This window comes from Ornithorhynchus anatinus, chromosome 12 (genome assembly GCF_004115215.2).
Source record: "Ornithorhynchus anatinus isolate Pmale09 chromosome 12, mOrnAna1.pri.v4, whole genome shotgun sequence".
In the NCBI taxonomy this organism is placed as follows: domain Eukaryota; kingdom Metazoa; phylum Chordata; class Mammalia; order Monotremata; family Ornithorhynchidae; genus Ornithorhynchus; species Ornithorhynchus anatinus.
In genome coordinates this window covers 6,055,449-6,063,734 of record NC_041739.1, presented here as the reverse complement: position 1 = coordinate 6,063,734, position 8,286 = coordinate 6,055,449, and the positions used below count along the sequence as shown (strand labels likewise).

The following is an 8,286-nucleotide window of genomic DNA, read 5'->3' as shown; positions in this document are numbered from 1 at the left end:
GGGATGTACACCTCATTAACAAAATAAACGGGGTAATAAATAGTATATACAAATGAGCACAGTGCTGAGGCGAGGAGAAGGGGGAAGGGGGAGGAGCAGAGGGAGCGGGGAAGAGGGGAGGGGGAGCATTTATTGAGTATTTATTGAGAAGCTGGGTGGCTCAATGGAAAGAGCACGGGCTTGGGAGTCAGAGGTCATGGGTTTGAATCGCAGCTCTGCCACTTGTCAGCTGTGTGGCTGTGGGCACGTCACTTCGCTTCTCTGTGCCTCATTTACCTCATCTGTAAAATGGGGATTATAACTGTGAGCCTCACGTGGGACAACCGGATCACCTTGTATCCCTCCTCGCCCTTAACTAAACCAATACACGTCTCCATTTGAAAAATAAAAGAGTATTTTACGATCATAGCTGAAGCTCTGTGGACCGACTGTTACCTTTTATGGATTATGGCTTCCTCTCCCAAGCCTTCTCCAGATGGCCTTTTTTCTCCTTCCCATCTTCTCCCTCCGTTTCTGGTTGGATCCACAACTCCTAAGCCCTTGATATTCACCCCCCCCCCCCCCCCCCAGGGTCCTCAGGTACCTCTTGTTTTGCCCTGCTCCTTTCCTTATCTCTAATTGGTTTTTAATGGTATTTGTTAAGCAAATCGGGAAGCAGCGTGGCTCAGTGGAAAGAGCCCGGGCTTGGGAGTCAGAGGTCATGGGTTCGAATCCCTGCTCTGCCACTTGTCAGCTGGGGGGCCGTGGGCAAGTCACTTCACTTCTCTGAGCCTCAGTGACCTCATCTGGAAAATGGGGATGAAGACTGTGAGCCTCACGTGGGACAGCCCGATGACCCTGTATCTCCCCCAGCGCTTAGAACAGTGCTCTGCACCTAGTAAGCGCTTAACAAATACCAACATTATCATTACTTCACTTCTCTGAGCCTCAATGACCTCATCTGGAAAATGGGGTTGAAGACTGTGAGCCTCACGTGGGACGACCTGATGACCCTGTATCTCCCCCAGCGCTTAGAACAGTGCTCTGCACATAGTAAGCGCTTAACAAATACCAACATTATTATTATTGTTATTATTAGTATTATTATTATTACTTACTGAGTGCAGAGCACTGTACTAGCTGTTTAGGAGAGTAAAATATAACAGAGTTGAGAGACCCCTTATTATGTAAGTTCGTTATGGGCAGGGAACACGTTTGCTACCTCTGCGTTTCTCCCAGGTGCTTCGCAATCAGTCAATCATATTTACTGAGCACTTACTGTGGGCACAGCGGTGCACTAAACACTTGGGAGAGTACAGGATAATGGTATAACAGACACATTCCTTGCCATCGGTGAGCTTGCATTTTGGAGGGAGTTTGGGGAGAAACATAAATAAATAAAATTACAGATATGTACCACCTACTGTGGGGCTGGGAGGAGGGATGGATAAAGGGAATATGTCAGGATGACGCAGAAGGGAGTGAGAGAAGAAAGAAGGGCTTAGTCAGGGAAGATCTCTTGGAGGAAATGGGCCTTCAATAAGGCTTTGAAGGTGGGGACAATAATAATGTTGGTATCTGTTAAGCGCTTACTATGTGCAGAGCACTGTTCTTAGCGCTGAGGGATACAAGGTGATCAGGCTGTCCCACGTGGGGCTCACAGTTTTAGTCCCCATTTTACAGATGAGGTAACTGAGGCACAGAGAAGTTAAGTGACTTGCCCAGAGCCACACAGCTGGCAAGCGGCGGAGCTGGGATTAGAACCCATGACCTTTGACTCCCAAGCCCGGGCTCTTTCCACTGAGCCACGTGGACAGTCACTGTCTGAGAGTCAGTCAGCCAATCGTATTTATTGAGCGCTTACTATATGTACTAACTGTTTGTGTACTAAGTTCTTGGGAGAGTACAATATAATGACAGACACACTCCCTGCACACAGCAAGTTTACAGTCTGGAAAGGGAGGCAGACATAGATATAAAGAAATAAATTGCAGATGGGTACATACGTGTTACAGAGCTCTTCTCTTAGTTAGCGCTCAATAAATTCCATTGATTGGTTGGTTGATTGATTCCAAATAGACCCGCTCTGAGCCCCGAATGGGACGGTCTCAACATGTTAGAACCCAGCTGCGCCGAAGCCCCTGGGGCAGATGGCAGGGTTACGTCGGGAATCCGCAAGCATCAAACTCCTTGATCTTTGGCAAGTCGCTTCACTTCTCCGCGTCTCAGTTGCCTCATCTGTAAAATGGGGATTAAGACTGTGAGCCCAATGTGTGAGAGAGAGAGGCTGCTTCCAACCTGATTAGCTTGTGTCTACCCCAACGCTTAGTATGGTGCCTGGCACATAGTGCTTAAAAAAACATAAACCACAAACAACGTTCCCTGTGGAACAGCTTTGATAGTGTGCATAATGATGATAATTGATAGTAATAGTAATAATAATAATAATGATGATGGTATTTGTTAAAGCACATACTATGTGCCAAGGACTGTTCTCAATGCTGGGGTAGATACAAGGTAAGCAGATTATCCCACGTGTGGCTCAGAGCCTTAATCCCCATTTATTACAGATGAGGTGACTGAAGCACAGAGAAGTGAAGTGCCTTGTCCAAAGTAAGACAGCTAATAAGTGGCGGAGCCAGGATTAGAATCCACGACCTCTGACTCCCAAGCCTGGGCTCTTTCCACTAAGCCGTGCTGCTTCTCCACACCTACTATTCATCATCATCATCATCATCATCATCATCATCATTATATTTAAGTGCTTACTAAGTACCAAGCACTATTCTAAGCAATGGTGTAGATACACGGTTATCAGGTTGGACAAAGTCTGTCCCGCATATAGCTCACAATCTAGATAGGAGTGGTTAGGCTTTAATCCCCATTTTACAGATGAGGCAACTGAGGCACTGAGTAGAGTTACACAACAGACAAGTGGGGGACCCAGGTTCTCAGACTCCCAGGCCCAGGCTCTTTCCACTGGGCCACGCTCCTTTGCTACCCAAGCCAAATCCCCAAGCGACTCCTGAACGGTGAAACAGAGGAGAAAGAGGGATGGGTTGAAGACTTTTTCTCTTTTAGATATTTGTTAAATACTGTGTGTCAGGCCCTATACTAAACACTGGGGCAGACACACGCTAATCAGGTTGGATACAATCCATGTCCCCCATGGGGTTCCCAGTCTTAATTCCCAATTTTCCAGATGAGACCCGGAGCAACCGAGTGACTTGCCTAAGGTCACATAGCTGACGTGTGGCGAAGCCAAAATTAGAACCCAGGTCCTTCTGACTCCCAGGCCCGTGCTCTATCCACTAAGCCACGCTGCTTCTAAATAGTTCCAACACAATCTCAGCCTGTAGATTGTAGCCATGGACCAAAGGCAGACAGTGGCAAGTAGACAGAGGGCTCGGTCTGACTTGCAGAATTCAGGGAAGGCGCTTATAGGGACGGAACTTTCAGGAAGCCCAAGATGCTGATTGGAAGAATCGGAAAGAGGAGCGGGCCCTGAAATAGAATATCTGCAACAGCTCAGCACAATTTGTCTGAGAGCACTGTTATTCTTATCCATTGATCCTTAAGACTATGCGGGTCCATTAAGTTTTCCACGAGTAACATTATCTGTGAACACACAGTGCCCGTATAGATCAGTCGGGTTCAAAAAACGCTCCCGAAACACATCCCGTCTGCCAGTTGCTTCTACCCAGAAAAATTAAGCCACATCAATTCCTGAGTACTACTGAGTGCTGCTTTTAAAACATGCCCATGTCTGCCCTACCCTAAAAAGAAAAACAAACCCCTCTCTTGACCCCACGGCCCCTCCAGTTACTGACCCATCTCCCTCCTATTATTCCTCTCCAAACTCCTTGAGCGAGTTGTCTACACCCACTGTCTTAAGTTCCTCTCCTCCAATTCTCTCCTCGACCCCTTCCAATCTGGCTTCTGACCCCTTCACTCCACAGAAACCGCCCTCTCCAAGGTCACCAGTGATCTCCTTCTCGCCCATTCGAACGGCCTCTACTCCATCCTGACCCTCCCCGGCCTCTCGGCTGCCTTTGACCCTGTCGACCATCCCCTTCTCCTGGAAACGGGGAAACAGAGATGCAGCATGACTTAGTGGGTAGATCACGGGCCTGGGCGTCAGACCGTCGTGGGTTCTAATCCCGGCTCTGCCACTTGCCTGCTGTGTGACCTTGGGCAAGTCACTTGACTTTTCTGATCCTCGGTTACCTCATCTATAAAATGGGGATTGAGACTGTGAGCCCTATTTGGGACAGGGACCGTCTCCAACTTAATTTGCTTGTATCCACCCCTGAGTTTAGAACAGCGCCTGGTACATAGTAAGCGCTTACCAAGCCCATCATCGGGCAGGGACTGTCTCTATCTGTTGCCGAACTGTACATTCTGAGCGCTTAGTATAGTGCTCTGCACATAGTAAGTGCTCAATAAATACTATTATTATAACCCATAATACTATAATAAACATTGTAACAATAATAATAATGTTGGTATTTGTTAAGCGCTTACTATGTGCAGAGCACTGTTCTAAGCGCTGGGGTAGACACAGGGGAATCAGGTTGTCCCACGTGGGGCTCACAGTCTTAATCCCCATTTTCCAGATGAGGCCCAGAGAAGTGAAGTGACTTGCCCACAGTCACACAGCTGACGAGTGGCAGAGCTGGGATTCAAACCCATGACCTCTGACTCCAAAGCCTGTGCTCTTTCCACTGAGCCACGCTGCTTCTTTCATTCATTCATTCAATAGTATTTATTGAGCGCTTACTATGTGCAGAGCACTGTACTAAGCGCTTGGGATGAACAAGTCGGCGACAGATAGAGACGGTCCCTGCCGTTTGACGGGCTTACGTTCTAATCGGGGGAGACGGACAGACGAGAACGATGGCGATAAACAGCGTCGAGGGGAAGAACATCTCGTAAAAACCGATGGCGACTAAATAGAATCGAGGCGATGTACAATTCATTAAGAAAATAAATAGGGTGACGAAAATATATACAGTCGAGAGGACGAGTACGGTGCCGTGGGGATGGGAAGGGAGAGGTGGAGGAGCAGAGGGAAAAGGGGAAGATGAGGCTTTAGCTGCGGAGAGGTAAAGGGGGGATGGCAGAGGGAGTAGAGGGGGAAGAGGAGCTCCATCTGGGAAGGCCTCTTGGAGGAGGTGATTTTTAAGTAGGGTTTTGAAGAGGGAAAGAGAATCAGTTTGGCGGAGGTGAGGAGGGAGGGCGTTCCGGGACCGCGGGAGGACGCGACCCGGGGGTCGACGGCGGGATGGGCGAGACCGAGGGACGGCGAGGAGGCGGGCGGCGGAGGAGCGGAGCGTGCGGGGTGGGCGGTAGAAAGCGAGAAGGGAGGAGAGGTAGGAAGGGGCGAGGTGACGGAGAGCGTCGAAGCCTAGAGTGAGGAGTTTCTGTTTGGAACGGAGGTCGATAGGCAACCACTGGAGTTGTTTAAGAAGGGGAGTGACATGCCCGGATCGTTTCTGCGGGAAGATGAGCCGGGCGGCGGAGTGAAGAATAGACCGGAGCGGGGCGAGAGAGGAGGAAGGGAGGTCAGAGAGAAGGCTGACACAGTAGTCTAGCCGGGACTATCCCCTCCTCGTTCTTCTACCTCTCTGGCCGCTAATTGGCAGTCTCTTTGGCGGGGTCCTCCTCGGCCTCCCACCCCCTAACTGCGGGGGTCTCTCGAGGTTCAGTTCTGGTTCCCCTTCTAGTCTCCATCTCCACCCCCTCCCTTGGAGAACTCATTCGCTCCCACGGCTTCAATTACCACCGCTATGCGGACGACGCCCAAATCTCCATCCGGATCTCTCTCCCTCTCGGCAGTCTCCCCTCTCCTCCCGCCGTCAAGACATCGCTTCTCAGATGTCCTCCCGTCACCTCAAACTTAATATGTCTAAAACTCAACTTCTTATCTTCCCGCTCAAACTCTGCCCTCCCCCTAACTCTCCCATCACTGTTGACGGCCCCACCATCCTTCCCATCTCCTGACCCTGCAACCGTGGAATTATCCTCGACTCCTCTCTCTCATTCAACCCACATTTCCATCCACCGTTAAATCCTCTCGATTCCTCCTTCATGACGTGGCTAAAATCCGCCTTTTCCTCTCCATTCAAACCGCTATCACATTAAACCTATCACTTATCCTTTCCCACCTTGATTTCTGTCACTCTACCGCCCGGATCATTTTTCTACCAAAACGTTCAGAACACGTTACCCACTCCTCAAGAAACTCCAATGTTTGCCCACATCCTACCTCTGGCCCGGAACGCCCTCCCTCCTCAAATCTGACAGACATCGACTCTCCCCACCTTCGAAGCCTTATCGGAGGACCATCTCCTCCAGGAAGCCTTCCCTGACTAAGCCCTCCTTTCCTCTCTTCCCTCTCCCTTCTGCAGGGCCTGACTTGCTCCCTTCATTCATCACCCCCCAGCTCCACAACACTTATGTACTAATCTGTAATTTATTTATTTCTATTAATATCTGTCTCCCCCTCTAGACTCTAAGCTCACCGTGGGCAGGGAATGCGTCTACTCGCTGTTCTACGTACTCTCCCAAGCGCTTAGTACTGTACTCTGCATACAGTTAGCACTCAATAAATAAGACTGAATGAATGAACGAAAAGAGTTAGTAAACACGTTCCCTTCCCTCCATGATCTTAGAGTCTGGGAGGGGGAAATCTTTCAATTGATCAATCAATGGAATTTACTGAGCGCTTACTTTGTGCAGAGCTCTGTACTGAACACCTGGGAGAACACAGGACAGCATAGTTGGTAGACACGTTCCCTGCTCACAGTGAGCTTGCTGTCTAGAGGAGGAAGTTACAATCGATGGAATTTATTGAGCACTTACTACGTGCAGGGCACTACACTAAGCGCTTGGAAGAGAACAATGCAACAGAGTCAGTAGGCACGTGCCCTGCCCACAACCAGCTCCTTACACCTATTATTATGATTAGTTTGGTGTTTGTTAAGTGCTTATTAAGTGCCAGGCACTGTACTAAGCGCTGGGGTGGATACGAGCAAATCAGCTTGGACACGGTCCCTGTCCCATGTAGGGCTCACAGTCTCAATCCCCATTTTACCCATGAGAGAACTGAGGCACAGAGAAGTGAAATGACTTGCCCCAGGTCACACAGCAGACAGGTGGAGGAGCCGGGATTAGAACCCATGACCTTCCGACTCCCAGGCCCGGACTTAATCCAACTACTCCGTGCCGCTTCTCGAACCTATGACCTCGCTGACCACCATCTTTCACTTGCGTCATTAAGAAACATAATGATTGCCTGTAGCGTCACTCAAAAGCTCCCGGGGGGGACAAAATGAACTGGCGAGGCAAATAAAATTGTCTAGGTGGCAAATATATTCTCCCCGTGAACACCGTCAGTGAATCCCAGCATCAGTGTCTGGATAAGAATGTCACTGGGACATTCGGGTTGAGTAGGTTAAAATTAAATTCAGATAGGAAGAGTGTTCAGCGGTTTAGTATGAGGCATTACCTCTTGAAATCAGGGATATTTATTCTCTTAACGAAGATAAACCCGGTACTGTCTCCTCAGTCTTCGAGGTGACACGATGGCGAAGAATTAGCTCCGGTGGCAGAGAATGAAAACTCTATTTTTTTTTAAATGGTACCCGTTAGGCACTTACTAGATGCCAAGCACTGTACTAATCACCGGGGTAGAAACAAGCTCATCAGATTGGACACAGTCCCCGTTCCATATGGGGCTCACACTCTTCATCCCCATTTTGCAGATGAGGTAACTGAGGCCCAGAGAAGTGACTTGCCCCAGGTTACACAACAGACAAGTGGTGGACCCAGGATTAGAACCCAAGTTCTTTAGACGGTAAGCTTGTCGTGGGCAGGGAATGTGTCTGTTACACTGTCATTTTGTAATAATAATAATGATCGCGGTATATGTTAAGCGCTTACTATGTGCCAGGCACTGTACTGAGCACTGGGGTGGTAAATTGGGTGGACCCGGACTCCGTCCCTCGGGGGACTCACAGTCTCAATCCCCATTTTCCAGATGAGGTCACTGAGGTCCAGAGGAGTGAAGTGGCTTGCCCAAGTCCCACAGCAGACACGTGGTGGATCCAGGATTAGAACCATGACCTTCAAACTCCCAAGCCCGGGCTCCAGCCGCTACACCGTGCTGCTTCCCAAGTGCTCTGCACACAGTAAATTCTCAATAGATACGACTGATTGACGGATTGAGCGAGCGCTTACCGTGGGCCAAGCGCTGTACTAAGCACTTGGGGGAATGCATTATACGAGAATTGGTAGACACGTTTG

General features: G+C 49.3%; 1 long non-coding RNA gene across 1 annotated transcript; it reads right to left on the bottom strand.

Annotated features, from left to right (window-relative positions):
• Positions 1–241: 241 nt before the first annotated feature.
• On the bottom strand, positions 242–7,674 carry LOC114815646. The gene is made up of 3 exons (XR_003763443.1): positions 7,490–7,674; positions 1,986–2,217; positions 242–281 (listed from the first exon to the last, which is right to left on the bottom strand). It is a non-coding gene; the product is annotated as an uncharacterized LOC114815646 (long non-coding RNA).
• Between the last annotated feature and the right edge of the window lie 612 nt (positions 7,675–8,286).